This window comes from Eptesicus fuscus, chromosome 20 (genome assembly GCF_027574615.1).
Source record: "Eptesicus fuscus isolate TK198812 chromosome 20, DD_ASM_mEF_20220401, whole genome shotgun sequence".
NCBI classification, from domain to species: domain Eukaryota; kingdom Metazoa; phylum Chordata; class Mammalia; order Chiroptera; family Vespertilionidae; genus Eptesicus; species Eptesicus fuscus.
Genome location: NC_072492.1, coordinates 27,558,329 through 27,572,590, shown reverse-complemented (window position 1 = coordinate 27,572,590; position 14,262 = coordinate 27,558,329). Strand labels below are relative to the sequence as shown.

Below are 14,262 nucleotides of genomic sequence, written 5' to 3'. Positions count from 1 at the left end.
TAAACTCTCTATGGTGCGGCAAGTGGATCTCCCAGAGTTGACTCTCTTCTGACCTTGCGGGGTGTGTGTGGGGAGAGGGGGTGAGGCTCCAGGCTGAGGCTCCTCCAAGGGCAGGTGAGCTGCCATCTTCTCCAGAAAGTAACCCCTCCCCCCAAAAAAAACACCCCCCTTCACCCTGAGCTTGTGCTGTGTTTGAATCCGTGTTTCCCTCTCCTCTGTGGTCTTGAGGGAGCGGCCCCTGTTCATTTCTGTCCCCCTGGCACAAGCCCTGGGCGGCACACAGTGGGCGTCTGAGTCCATCACCAGGACTCCGTGCTTGTGTCTGGCCTCAGAGAACTTGCAGTCATGTCCAGGAGGCAGAAAGCAATGTGGCTTAGAGAATCTGAGGAAGGTTCTGGATCGGCGCCTTTCTCACATCCTCGTTGGCATTTCACGTCTACAGTACCCCCACCATGGCTTCCAATTTGAACCATTCCTGCTTCCCAGTGCCCTTGTGAACTTTAAGCACATGCTTGTCCTCTCAACATAGTGTGTCCCCCCCACACACACACACACAGAAAGTCTTGGGTGACATGGAGCGGGTAAGCCAGGCAGGGAGAATGAGGCCTGTCACGGGCCGCAGGCGGGCGGATGCAGGTAAGTGTGGGAGCAGACACAGACCTGCAGCCAGCATAGCCAGTGGTCAGGGACTAGCCGGTGAGAGCAGGGTAACGGGGCTTGTAAGATCGGGGTGAGTGTGTGTGTGTGTGTGTGTGTGTGTGTGCGCGCCCAGACAGGGCCGTTTTGACTCTCCTCCTTGGTGAGTCTCCCCCCCTTGTCCCTTCCTGTTGGCTCTCCTGGTTCCTCATTTTGTGATGTAGGAGTGTGTGGACCGTCCAGAAGGGGTCAGGGGTGAAGCTGCTGTTTCCCCTTTGCCTCATGCCTCCTTTCACTTCCTGTCCAACTTTTTGGTTGTCTCTGAATGCCCAGCCAGGGACCTGTTCTTCTCTCCCAACTCCTGCCTGAGCCACAAGAAGCAGGGGCTCTCTGGGTCCCAGATGCTTTCAGGCTCCCCAGTTCCTGTTGTGGCATCTCCTCCAGAAAGTGGATGCAGGTGGACACCCAAAGATCAGGGGGAAGGGAATGGGTTTTTATCGAGCACCTACTATGAGATGGGCTTTGTGGACAGGCTCAGAGTTAGATACCATTTCTTCCACGAACGCATTTCATTCCCACAGGACAACACAAGTATTATGACCATATCCATTTCCAGCTGAAGAAACGGAAACTCCAAGATCTTAAGTAGCTTGTCCATGGTTCACTTACAGCTAGTAAGCTGCAGGACCAGAACTCCAACTTGTGTTTGACTCCAAAAGCCATGGTCTTCTCCATATGCCTTCAGACAGGGAGTCACTCTTACAGAGGTTGGGCTCTCCCTTTTCCTCACTTTTTTGGGGGCATGGTGCTGGGCATGGAGATTGAGTGGTGAGGAAAGTAGTTCCTGAGTTCAAAGAGCTGGAGTGCAGACAGGGAGAGAGACACGACCATCCATTCACTCATGCAATATGTACTTACTGGTATCTGAAGCAGACCATGTGCAAGTACTGACCCAGTCCTGGGGAGCCAGGACTGAATGAGACAAGTCCTGCTCTTGATGAGCCTGTATTCCCACATATGCAGGAAGAGAATAATGCATGGTACGTGAGATGCTGTCCGGCGCTATGGAGAAAAAGAGAGTAGAGAAGGGGAGAGAGGCAGCTTTGTGGTGGTGGAAACAGAGTCTCCTGGTGTGGGAAGGAGGCAGCCAGGATGGATGTCCACCTTCTCAGCCTCCTAGGCTGGCACCGGAGGAATGTTCTGCCCAGTGTATTTGCTTGGCAAGAGTGGAGTGAGGGTGGGCTCTACTGCAGAGTGGAATTGTAGGACACCTAGTTGGTGTCTGCAGAGTTGCAGAATTGGTTTACATGGGCAACCCCTCCCCCCATCCCCAACACACACATTTAGAAGTGCTGTGAATAGAGGAAATAAGAGTTTTCCTTTAATAATTAAGGAGGAGTTTCAAATCAGAGCAGAAAATATGCAGTAAATGGTGGTGGGGCAGTTGTTATCCAACTCACTGACTTCATCACTTAAAAATTAAAAAAATATATATTTTTATTCATTTCAGAGAGGGAGGGAGAGGGGGAGAAAGACAGAGAAACACCAATGATGAGAGATAATCATTGATTGGCTGCCTCCTGCACGTCCCACATTGAGGATTGAACCTGAAACCCGGGCATGTGCCTCGACAAGGAATTGAACTGTGACCTCCTGGTTCATAGGTCAATGCTCAACCACTGAGCCCCATCAACTGGGCTGACTTCATAACTTTTTAAAACAAATATGTATTTTTATTGATTTTAGAGAGGAAGGGAGAGGGAGAGATAGAAACATCAATGATAAGAAAGAATCATTGATTGGCTGCCTCCTGCACACCTCCTACTGGGGATTGAGCCTACAAACCTGGCTTGTGCCCTTGACTGAAATTGAACCAGGACCCTTCAATCTGCAGGATGATGTTCTATCCGCTGAGCAAAACTGCCTAGGGCTGACTTCATCAATTTTTAAGAAATATTTGAGATCTGGCCAGGGAGCTCAGTTGGTTAGATATGCCAAAGTTGAGAGTTCGATCCCCAGCCAAGGCACATACAAGAATCAACCAATGAATGCATAAATAAGTGGAACAACAAATTGATGTTTCTATCTCAAATCAATAATAATAATAAAAAGAAATACTTGATGATGGAATTTATTTCTTATGTGCTATTTTTCTCAATTCTGAATACCTGGAATGCTACTTCTCAAAAACTATGGTTCAGATGTTATGATTCATACTACTGGGTTAAGAAATAGTAGAATTGGTACAAAGGAGCCACGGCTACCCCTAATGTTTTAACAAGAAGTGAAAAATACTTCAAATTTCATGTATGGCAAAAACATTGCAGGCAATGAAGGCAAATCTATATGCTGAATAATGACTAAATATATAAGCTGCCCCTTCCTTGACGTCGAGTGCCATTAGCCCAATAGACTGCTACTCGGTAGGTGACTGGCTGGCCTATTTCCACACCTACTTTCCAAGATCCAGCCTTTGTGATCTTTCCTCTAGTCTACAGTTTACCAGGGAAGTTTTGGCATTACCTCAATCTCAACCAGTTCAGACCACCATTGAGGCCAGATTCTAATCAACCAACTAAGTAAACTGTTAGAGCTGTTCTCACCTACTTTGATTAACTCTGTGAATCCAGAATCTCTAAGTACACCCAAATCAATAAAATAATCAGGTGGCACACAATCCTGTCCCTTAAACCCAATGGCTCAAAATAGGCAATGGTTAAAAACTTAGTGCCTTGTCAAGAGCAACCTAGCCAGATCATGAGCAAGGAATCTTGATCAGACCAGGGACAGCTTCAGAGTCACAACTTATTTGGCTGTGGGTAATCCCAGTGTGTCTCGAGGTGGCCCAGGCTAGAGAGAAACCACAGAGACCCCTCCACAGTGGGAGGGGTATACAAGGATGCCAAGAGAGGCCTGGACAGGTGAAGGACAGCAAGGTATGCATCTCTCAGAGAGAGGGGGGAGGACTATTGCGGATTGCAGAGTTATCCTGTCCCACTCTGGACATTTATGACCAGAGACATTGGGACTGGCCTCCCTGGGTTCAAGAGACCAAATTTTAATATTACAATAACCAGCGAGAGTACAGTGACTTTTTTTTCCCCCTGGAGGGGGTTGGATTCTTAGGGTGGAAAGGACAGGAAGGACAATTTACTCATAGAGACCAGCCTATACTTGTTTACAAATGTGCAAGCAGTCCCCCAATGGTTGGCTTTGCTTGTCCAAAAAAACAAATCATTTTTTTAATGTATAAATTTTATTTCTTTTTTAATGTGAATTCATTTTTCCCCATCACCATTTATCCCCTCTATGGCCTCTTCCATCCCCCCATCACTACACTGTTCATGTCCATGAGTTTTCTTTTTTTCTTTTTTGTCCCCCCTCCCCACCCCAGCTGTCTGCTTTCTAGCTATGAGTCTGTCTCTATTTTGCTTTGTAGTTCAGTTTGTTCATTAAATTCCACATATGAATGAAGTCATACGGTACTTGTCTTTCTCTGACTGGCTTATTTCACTTAGCGTAATGTTCTCCAGGTCCATCCATGCTATTGCGAAGGGTAAAATTTTCTTCCTCAAAAAGTAAATCTTTGCCCTCCTGGGTAGCTCAGTTGGTTAGAGTATCATAACAACAAACCAAAGTTCAGGGTTCTATCTCTGATCAGGGCACATATAAGTGTTAGGAGCAGAAATAGAATATTGGGGACTAGCTACAATGATAAGAAATATTAATCATGCTCTATTAACCAGGATGGTTCTGTTCTGCTTAGAGAAAGCACATTCTAAACTAACCTGGCTGAGAGTGGCAGGCCCTGGGACATGGGAGCTATAATTGGAATGCAGTCCATCCTCCTGTCCTGAAAACTGACTATCTTGATGGAAAGATTTACAACCTCATGGCTGAAACAATCTAGTCCTGGAGGCACCTGCTCTTTACAACCCGCAGCCTCTATCGCCTATAATCTGGACCAAGGGCACCCGGAGGCACCTGCCCTCTGTGACCCTCCACCCCCCAGCCCACATGACCTGTAAATTATAATGATTATCCCATGCCTACCATATTTTCTGGCGTATAAGACGACTGGGTGTATAAGACGACCCCCAACTTTTCCAGTTAAAATATAGAGTTTGGGATATACCTGCCCTGTAAGATGATGCCCGGCTAAGACGACCCCTGACTTTTGAGAAGATTTTCCTGGCTTAAAAAGTCATCTTATATGCCAGGAAATACAGTACTTTCCCATGCCTATAATTACTACTTCCCCATGTAATCTTTGTCCTTCTAATATAAGCAGCTGGCTTATGGTAGGGGAGAGCAGAATTTTGTGGATGACCTACTGCTCTCTAAACTGCCGGCAGCATTGGAATGAATGCTCATATATGATTCAGCCCTGTCTCTGCTGAATTGGCTCAAGTAGTGACAGGCAGCCGGAACCCTTGGTTGTTCGGTTACACAAGAAGCAACCAATATATGCATAAATAAGTGGAACAACAAATCAATATTTCTCTCTCTAAAATCAATAAATAAGTAAATAAAATTATTTTTTTAAAAAGCAAATCTTTGTGTTGGCAAGCAGTGCCTATATACTCATAAACTTTGTAATATACTATTTTTTAAAAAAATACATTTTATTGATTTTTTACAGAGAGGAAGGGAGAGTGACAGAGAGCAAGAAACATCAATGAGAGAGAAACATCAATCAGCTCCCTTCTGCACACCCCCCACCAGGAATGTGCCTGCAACCAAGGCACTTGCCCCCAACCAGAATCGAACCTGGGACCGCCCATTCTGCAGGCCAACACTCTATCCACCGAACCAAACTGTTTTCGACACCGAGCCAAACCGGTTTTGGCTATACTATTGTTATGAATTGTGTTCCTCCTCCCCCAATTCATGTGTTGAGTTCCTAACCCCCAGTACTTCAGAATGTGACGGTATTTGGAAATAAGGATTTTATTTATTTTACTAGAGGACTGGTGCACGAAATTCATGCATGGAAGTGGGGGTGTCCCTCAGCCCAGCCTGCATGCTCTCCAATCTGGGACCCCTCGAGGGATGTTGACTGTCTGAGTCAGAGAGAGAAACATTGACGTGAGAGAGACACATCGATTGGTCACCTCCTGTGCATGCTCCCACAGGGACTGGGGAACCTGTAACCGAGGTACATGCCCTTGACTGGGAATTGAACCCAAGACCCTTTGGTCCATGGGTAGACACTCTAACCACTGAGAATACCGGCCAGGGCCAGCCACATCCTTCTTGATGAGGACAAATTCATTCTCCATCTCTGTGCGCTTGCTGATCTCATCCTCACACTTATTCTTCAGTCCTCCACAAGCCCCTGCATGTTGCCAAACTCTGCCTCCAGCCTCAGTTTGTCCTGGGCCAGCCTGTCCAGCTGCCACTGGAATTTGTTTTTGTTTTTTGTTTTTTTACAAGTTAAAAGCGGAAGTTTATTCCTCACAAATGAGCAAGATTCATTACAAAAGAGGGTAGAAAACCCAGGATTAGAGGAGAAGGAGGACCCAGCCGGGCTGTCTCAAAAGGAAAGAACAGCAACACATGCAACAGTGAACACACCTTTTGAGGGGAGAAACGAGGAATGGGAAGGGGTGGGGCCCAGGGCACTAAGCATTGATTAGTGATTCAATGTCGCTGGAATGTCCCCACATAGAGACTCAGGTTACGTCATACTCCGCCCACCACTGGGAAAAGGGAGAGTCTATCAAATAAGGCTGAGGATGTGGTCCAATCAGTGGAGGTTTTAGCCCTCACTTTCCTCTGCTGCCTCTTCACCAGGAGATTCTGATGCATCCATCTTGTTTCCAGTGGCTTCTTCACCCTGTTCCATTTTTAGGAAAGCTTCATTCTCAGCTGTATCTTGCGACTTCAGCTCATTTTTCTTCTGAAATATGGCCAGGAGAGGTGCAAACAGATTCTTCAGCCAAAGAAAAAGCCTTCTCCAGAAACCGCCCTTCTCCAGCTGGTATTCTGCTGATTTGTTCTGCTGGACACTTGCAAGAGAGCCTCTGGAGCTTTCCTTTGTAGCCTCCTTACTGTGACAAATCGCAATGAGACAGAAAACTACAAAAAAAAAAATAAAGCTACTACTGCAATCACAGGTGATGCTATGATGACTTTGTTGTAGTTCTCATATCCTGGCACTTCTTTTGTCAACTCATTTGATTCCTTCTCTTCCTGCTCCCCAGGGGCTTGCATCCTCTCATTTTTCCATTGTTTCATATCCCACTGTGCTTGGACATCTTTACTTCCTGCTGCTCTGTGAGCAGTCTCATCAGAAGGCTCATAAGCAATGAGGAAGTGTCGCTATTTTTGTTTGAGGGTGCCCTCTCTGGCTCCACTGTCAGCTCAGTGCTGATGTTCTGCCGGCCTTGTAATACTTTCATGAGCGGTCCTTCTATTAGGAGTTTTCATCACAAGGTGTGTTGGTCACAATGCAGTTTGACTGTCTTTTAGATTGGCAGAGGCAGCAGGACAAATGCTTAGATAAGTTTTTCTAATTCAGGATTCGTCATGAGAATGTTATCAAGTGTTGTAAATGTCACTTGTGTTGTTCGCATGTCTAAATATTTCACCGCTGGCAAATTGAGAGTCTCATGCTCTACTGACTGAGTTAGCCGGGCAAACGCTGGCAAATTAAAATGATATGGATCTTGAAGGCTCATCAGGGGATTATTATGGAGAATTATATATTGTAAAAGAGGTAATGATTCAAATGCATTTTTCCAATAAATTATATTTTATTGCAGGACAAGTCCAAACACTGAAGGGAAAGCAGGCCTTCAAATGAATCTTTATGTAATTCAAATTATTTCCACTGAGATTTAGTTTCATAACCAAATGGCATGACTTACTGATGTAAAAAAAAAGTATTTCCCTGCAAGTTTAAGACGGGGAAGGTGCCATTGTAGGTGCTGGGCTCTGGAACTGGCACTCTGTGGAGCCTCTGGTTTGAGCCAAAACCAATACACGACAGTGTCCCATTATTGCAGGAACAGAGCTCACGTATGTTCATGGTGGCATTCTGCTCAGTCATTGGAGGAACAGTCTCTGATAACTCTGGTTGCTGAGTAATTGTAACTTCCAGGTCAAACAATAGGACTGTGGCTATCAAATGATAGGACTGTGGCTGTGACTTCAGAAAAAGATGGCTGCTGAACCTGAACAAGTTATGGATGTTGAAGTGTCACTTCAGGGTGCTTTGGAGGAGCAATAGTCTGCTGCAGGGCTGTAGCATCAGCCTCCGAAGTCGGTTCAGGAGTGATGGTGAGTCCCAGGTCCAAAGGTGGAAAGGTTGGTGGCTGAGCCTGCACAGCCTCTGGTGGTGGAAGTGTCACCTCAGCGTGCTTTGGAGGAGCTGTATAGTCAGTCTGCTGCAGGGATGCATCTGCCTCCAAAGTCGGTTCTGGAGTGATGGTGAGTCCCAGGTCCACAGGTGGGAAGGTTGGCCACTGAGCCTGAACAGGCTCTGGTGGTGGAAGTGTCACCTCAGGGTGCTTTGCAAGAGCTGCATTTATTTGGCTGCAGGGCGGTAGCACCAGCCTCCAAAGTAGGTTCTTGAATGATGGGGACTTATAGTTCCAAGGTGGAAAGGTTGGCTGCTGAGCCTGAATGGGCTCTGGACGTGGAAATATCACCTCAGCGTTTAATGGAGGAGCTGCAGCCTGCTTCAGGGCTGTAGCACCAGCCCGCAAAGTATGTTCAGGAGTGATGGTGAGTCCCAGGTCCACAGATGGAATGGTGGGCTACTGAGCCTGAACAGGCTCTTAAAGTAACAATGTCACCTCATGGTGCTTTGGAGGAGCTGCAGTCTGCTTCAGGGCTGTAGCATCAGCCTCCGAAGTAGACAGAGCTGGGGACTCCTGCTGGGATGTAGGTTGTTCTTCTTTGGTAGACTTTGCATGGTGTTCAGAGACCTTGCTCGTAGCAGATGGTGCAATCTTCTTAGGGGGCTGGGAAGTTATCAAAACCCCCAGGTCCACATCTTTAACACCAGTTGGGGGAAGGGAGAGTCTATCAAATAAGGCTGAGGATGTGGTCCAATCAGTGGAGGTTTTAGCCCTCACTTTCCTCTGCTGCATCTTCACCAGGAGATTCTGATGCATCCATCTTGTCTCCAGTGGCTTCTTCACCCTGTTCCATTTTTAGGAAAGCTTCATTCTCAGCTGTATCTTGCGACTTCAGCTCATTTTTCTTCTGAAATATGGCCAGGAGAGGTGCAAACAGATTCTTCAGCCAAAGAAAAAGCCTTCTCCAGAAACCGCCCTTCTCCAGCTGGTGTTCTGCTGATTTGTTCTGCTGGACACTTGTAAGAGATCCCCTGGAGCTTTCTTTTGTAGCCTCCTTACTGTGACAAATCGCAATGAGACAGAAAACTACAAAAAAAAAAATAAAGCTACTACTGCAATCACAGGTGATGCTATGATGACTTTGTTGTAGTTCTAATATCCTGGTACTTCTTTTGTCAACTCATTTGATTCCTTCTCTTCCTGCTCCCCAGGGGCTTGCATCCTCTCATTTTTCCATTGTTTCATATCCCACTGTGCTTGGACATCTTTACTTCCTGCTGCTCTGTGAGCAGTCTCATCAGAAGGCTCATAAGAAATGAGGAAGTGTCGCTATTTTTGTTTGAGGGTGCCCTCTCTGGCTCCACTGTCAGCTCAGTGCTGATGTTCTGCCGGCCTTGTAATACTTTCATGAGCGGTCCTTCTATTAGGAGTTCTTCATCCCAAGGTGTGTTGGTCAGACATTCGGTATCACAATGTAGTTTGACTGTCTTTTAGATTGGCAGAGGCAGCAGGCCAAATGGTTAGGTGATATAACTTTTTCTAATTCAGGAGTCGTCATGAGAATGTTATCAAGTGTTGTAAATGTCACTTGTGTTGTTCCCATGTCTAAATATTTCACCGCTGGCAAATTAAGTCTCATGCTCTACTGACTGAGCTAGCCGGGCCAGCGCTGGCAAATTAACCCTTTGTACTTGTTTGCTTTTTTCTTGAGCTGCTACCGATGCTAACCGTGTGGAGTCACACTGGACATCCCAGTGTAAAAGGTTAAAAAGATATGGATCTTGAAGACTCATCAGGGAATTATTATGGAGAATTATATATTGTAAAAGAGGTAATGATTCAAATGCATTCCTTTCAATACTATCTTATTGCGGGACAAGTCCAAATACTGGAGGGAAATCAGGCCTTCAAATGAATCTTTATGTAATTCAAATTATTTCCACTGAGATTTAGTTTCTCAACCAAATGGTATGACTTCGGTATCTTTACCGATGTAAGAAAAGCATTTCCCTGCAAGTTTAAGATGGGGAAGGTGCCATTGTAGGTGCTGGGCTCTGGAACTGGCACTCTGTGGAGCCTCTGGTTTGAGCCAAAACCAATACATGACAGTGTCCCATTATTGCAGGAACAGAGCTCACATATGTTCATGGTGGCATTCTGCTCAGTCATTGGAGGATCTGTCTCTGATGACTCTGGTTGCTGAGTAATTGTAACTTCCAGGTCAAACGATAGGACTGTGGCTGTGACTTCAGAAAAAGATGGCTGCTGAACCTGAACAAGTTCTGGATGTTGAAGTGTCACTTCAGGGTGCTTTCGAGGAGCAATAGTCTGCTGCAGGGCTGTAGCATCAGCCCCCAAAGTCGGTTCAGGAGTGATGGTGAGCTCCAGGTCCAAAGGTGGAAAGGTTGGTGGCTGAGCCTGCACAGCCTCTGGTGGTGGAAGTGTCACCTCAGCGTGCTTTGGAGGAGCTGTATAGTCAGTCTGCTGCAGGGATGCATCTGCCTCCAAAGTCGGTTCTGGAGTGATGGTGAGTCCCAGGTCCACAGGTGGGAAGGTTGGCCACTGAGCCTGAACAGGTTCTGTAGGTGGAAGTATCACCTCAGGGTGCTTTGCAGGAGCTGCATTCTGCTGCAGGGCTGCAGCACCAGCCTCCAAAGTAGGTTCTTGAATGATGGGGACTTGTAGTTCCAAAGGTGGAAAGGTTGGCTGCTGAGCCTGAATGGGCTCTGGACATGGAAATATCACCTCAGCATTTAATGGAGGAGCTGCAGCCTGCTGCAGGGCTGTAGCACCAGCCTGCAAAGTATGTTCAGGAGTGATGGTGAGTCCCAGGTCCACAGATGGAATGGTGGGCTACTGAGCCTGAACAGGCTCTTAAAGTAACAATGTCACCTCATGGTGCTTTGGAGGAGCTGCAGTCTGCTTCAGGGCTGTAGCATCAGCCTCCAAAGTAGACGGAGCTGGGGACTCCTGCTGGGATGTAGGTTGTTCTTCTTTGGTAGACTTTGCATGATGTTCAGAGACCTTGCTCGTAGCAGATGGTGCAATCTTCTTAGGGGGCTGGGAAGTTATCAAAACCCCCAGGTCCACATCTTTTACATTGATAGGCAAGAGACGATGTTGAACTTTCCCCCAAACTGGACTTGAGTCTGTTGCTTTATTTTATTTTATTTTTTAAGCCTACAGCACCCGGTATTCCCAGGCGGTCTCCCATCCAAGTACTAACCAGGCCCGACCCTGCTTAGCTTCCGAGATCAGATGAGATCGGGCGTGTTCAGACTGGACTTGAGTCTGTTGCTTTTTGATGTGAAGGCTGAACATCAACATCCACAGAAGATTTGGAGGTTGACGTCGACCCTTCCCATGGATTCACGAAGTTTGTGTATTGGGAAGAGGCACGGGAGGTAGAGCTGAGCTCTTTGATGATTGAACTAATGCAGGATAGGGATGATGCTTGTCTTGAAGTCCTTAGTGGTGGTTGAACAAAAATTTCAACTCAGAAAACACTGCAGAGTGAGTTGAGGCTTCTTGTTGGGGTGGAAGCTGAGCTAAAGCCTCCTGAGGGTTCGGAGCGGGGGACTCTCTAAGTACAGCTTGGTTGAGCAAAGGAAGTTCAATATTTCCAGGATATTACTGATCCCAAGACCAGGGCTTGGAGGGCCCCAGGGGGATGGAGGTCAGCAGGATAGAGTCCATAGCCAACTCCGGAATCGGAGCTGCCTGGACCTGCAGCCATAACAGCTGCCACAGGAACAGAAACCGTGGGGCCTCCATGCGCAGCCCGGACATGACAGGCAGAGGTCCTGGGCACATTGAGAAACCAAGGCAAATGGGGCAAGCAGAGTGACCCAGGATACTGGGGCACAATGAGCAATCCAAAATACTGGGGCACAATGAACAACCCAGGACACTGGAGCACAAGGAGCGATTCAGAATACTGGGGCACATACAAGCAACCCAGACAAGTGGGATACAAGTACCATGCCAGCCTGTTTGCCCCCAACTTCCCTCCTCTGCAGGCCTGGTCCCTCCCAACTGCTCTCCCCTGATGGCCATTTTGTGGTGGCCATCTTGTGTCCACATGGTGGCAGGATCGTTGACCACATGGGGGCAGCCATCTTGTGTGTTGGAGTGATGGTCAATCTGAATATTACTCTTTTATTAGATAGGATAGAGGCCTGGTGCATGGGTGGGGGCCAGCTGGTTTGCACAGTCTCTTGTGGTGGAAGGGTCAACCCAGGGTGCTTTGGAGGAGCTGTAGTCTGCTGCAGGGATGCATGAGCCTCCAAAGTATGTTTAGAAGTGATGGTGAGTCCCAGGTCCACAGGTGGAAAGGTTGGCTGCTGAGTCTGTACGGGCTCTGGAAGTGGAAATGTCACCTCAGCATTTAGAGGAGGAGCTGCAGTCTGTTTCAGGGCTGTAGCATCAGCCTCCAAAGTAGACAGAGCTGGGGATTCCTGCTGGGATGTAGGTTGTTCTTCTTTGGTAGACTTTGCATGATGTTCAGAGACCTTGCTCGTAGCAGATGGTGCAATCTTCTTAGGGGGCTGGGAAGTTATCAAAACCCCCAGGTCCACATCTTTAACACCAGTTGGGGGAAGGGAGAGTCTATCAAATAAGGCTGAGGATGTGGTCCAATCAGTGGAGATTTTAGCCCTCACTTTCCTCTGCTGCATCTTCACCAGGAGATTCTGATGCATCCATCTTGTCTCCAGTGGCTTCTTCACCCTGTTCCATTTTTAGGAAAGCTTCATTCTCAGCTGTATCTTGCGACTTCAGCTCATTTTTCTTCTGAAATATGGCCAGGAGAGGTGCAAACAGATTCTTCAGCCAAAGAAAAAGCCTTCTCCAGAAACCGCCCTTCTCCAGCTGGTGTTCTGCTGATTTGTTCTGCTGGACACTTGTAAGATCCCCTGGAGCTTTCCTTTGTAGCCTCCTTACTGTGACAAATCGCAATGAGACAGAAAACTACAAAAAAAAAAAAAAATAAAGCTACTACTGCAATCACAGGTGATGCTATGATGACTTTGTTGTAGTTCTCATATCCTGGCACTTCTTTTGTCAACTCATTTGATTCCTTCTCTTCCTGCTCCCCAGGGGCTTGCATCCTCTCATTTTTCCATTGTTTCATATCCCACTGTGCTTGGACATCTTTACTTCCTGCTGCTCTGTGAGCAGTCTCATCAGAAGGCTCATAAGGGATGAGGAAGTGTCGCTATTTTTGTTTGAGGATGCCCTCTCTGGCTCCATTGTCAGCTCAGTGCTGATGTTCTGCCGGCCTTGTAATACTTTCATGAGCGGTCCTTCTATTAGGAGTTCTTCATCCCAAGGTGTGTTGGTCAGACATTCGGTATCACAATGCAGTTTGACTGTCTTTTAGATTGTCAGAGGCGGCCGGCCAAATGGTTAGGTAAGATAAGTTTTTCTAACTCAGGATTCGTCATGAGAATGTTATCAAGTGTTGTAAATGTCACTTGTGTTGTTCCCATGTCTAAATATTTCACCGCTGGCAAATTAAGAGTCTCATGCTCTACCGACTGAGTTGGCCGGGCAAACGCTGGCAAATTAAAAAGATATGGATCTTGAAGACTCATCAGGGAATTATTATGGAGAATTATATATTGTAAAAGAGGTAATGATTCAAATGCATTCCTTTCAATACTATCTTATTGCAGGACAAGTCCAAATATTGGAGGGAAAGCAGGCCTTCAAATGAATCTTTATGTAATTCAAATTATTTCCACTGAGATTTAGTTTCTCAACCAAATGGTATGACTTCGGTATCTTTACCGATGTAAGAAATAGCATTTCCCTGCAAGTTTAAGATGGGGAAGGTGCCATTGTAGGTGCTGGGCTCTGGGACTGGCACTTTGTAGAGCCTCTGATTTGAGCCAAAACCAATACACGACAGTGTCCCATTATTGCAGGAACAGAGCTCACATATGTTCATGGTGGCATTCTGTTCAGTCATTGGAGGAACTGTCTCTGATGACTCTGGTTGCTGAGTAATTGTAACTTCCAGGTCAAACGATAGAATTGTCGCTGTGACTTCAGAAAAAGATGGCTGCTGAACCTGAACAAGTTCTGGATGTTGAAGTGTCACTTCAGGGTGCTTTCAAGGAGCAATAGTCTGCTGCAGGGCTGTAGCATCAGCCTCCAAAGTAGGTTTTGGAATGATGGGAGTTACAGTTCTAATGGTGGAAAGGTTGGCTGCTGAGACTGAACCGGCTTTGGAAGTGGAAATGTCACCCCAGGGATTAGTGGAGGAGCTGCGGTCTCCTGCAGGGCTGTAGTAGCATTTCTCAAAGTCGGTTCAGGA

At 46.7% G+C, this 14,262-nt stretch overlaps 1 pseudogene; it reads right to left on the bottom strand.

Moving 5' to 3' along the window:
* Nucleotides 1-11,120: 11,120 nt before the first annotated feature.
* On the bottom strand, nt 11,121-11,235 carry LOC129147497 (5S ribosomal RNA; annotated as a pseudogene).
* Between the last annotated feature and the right edge of the window lie 3,027 nt (nt 11,236-14,262).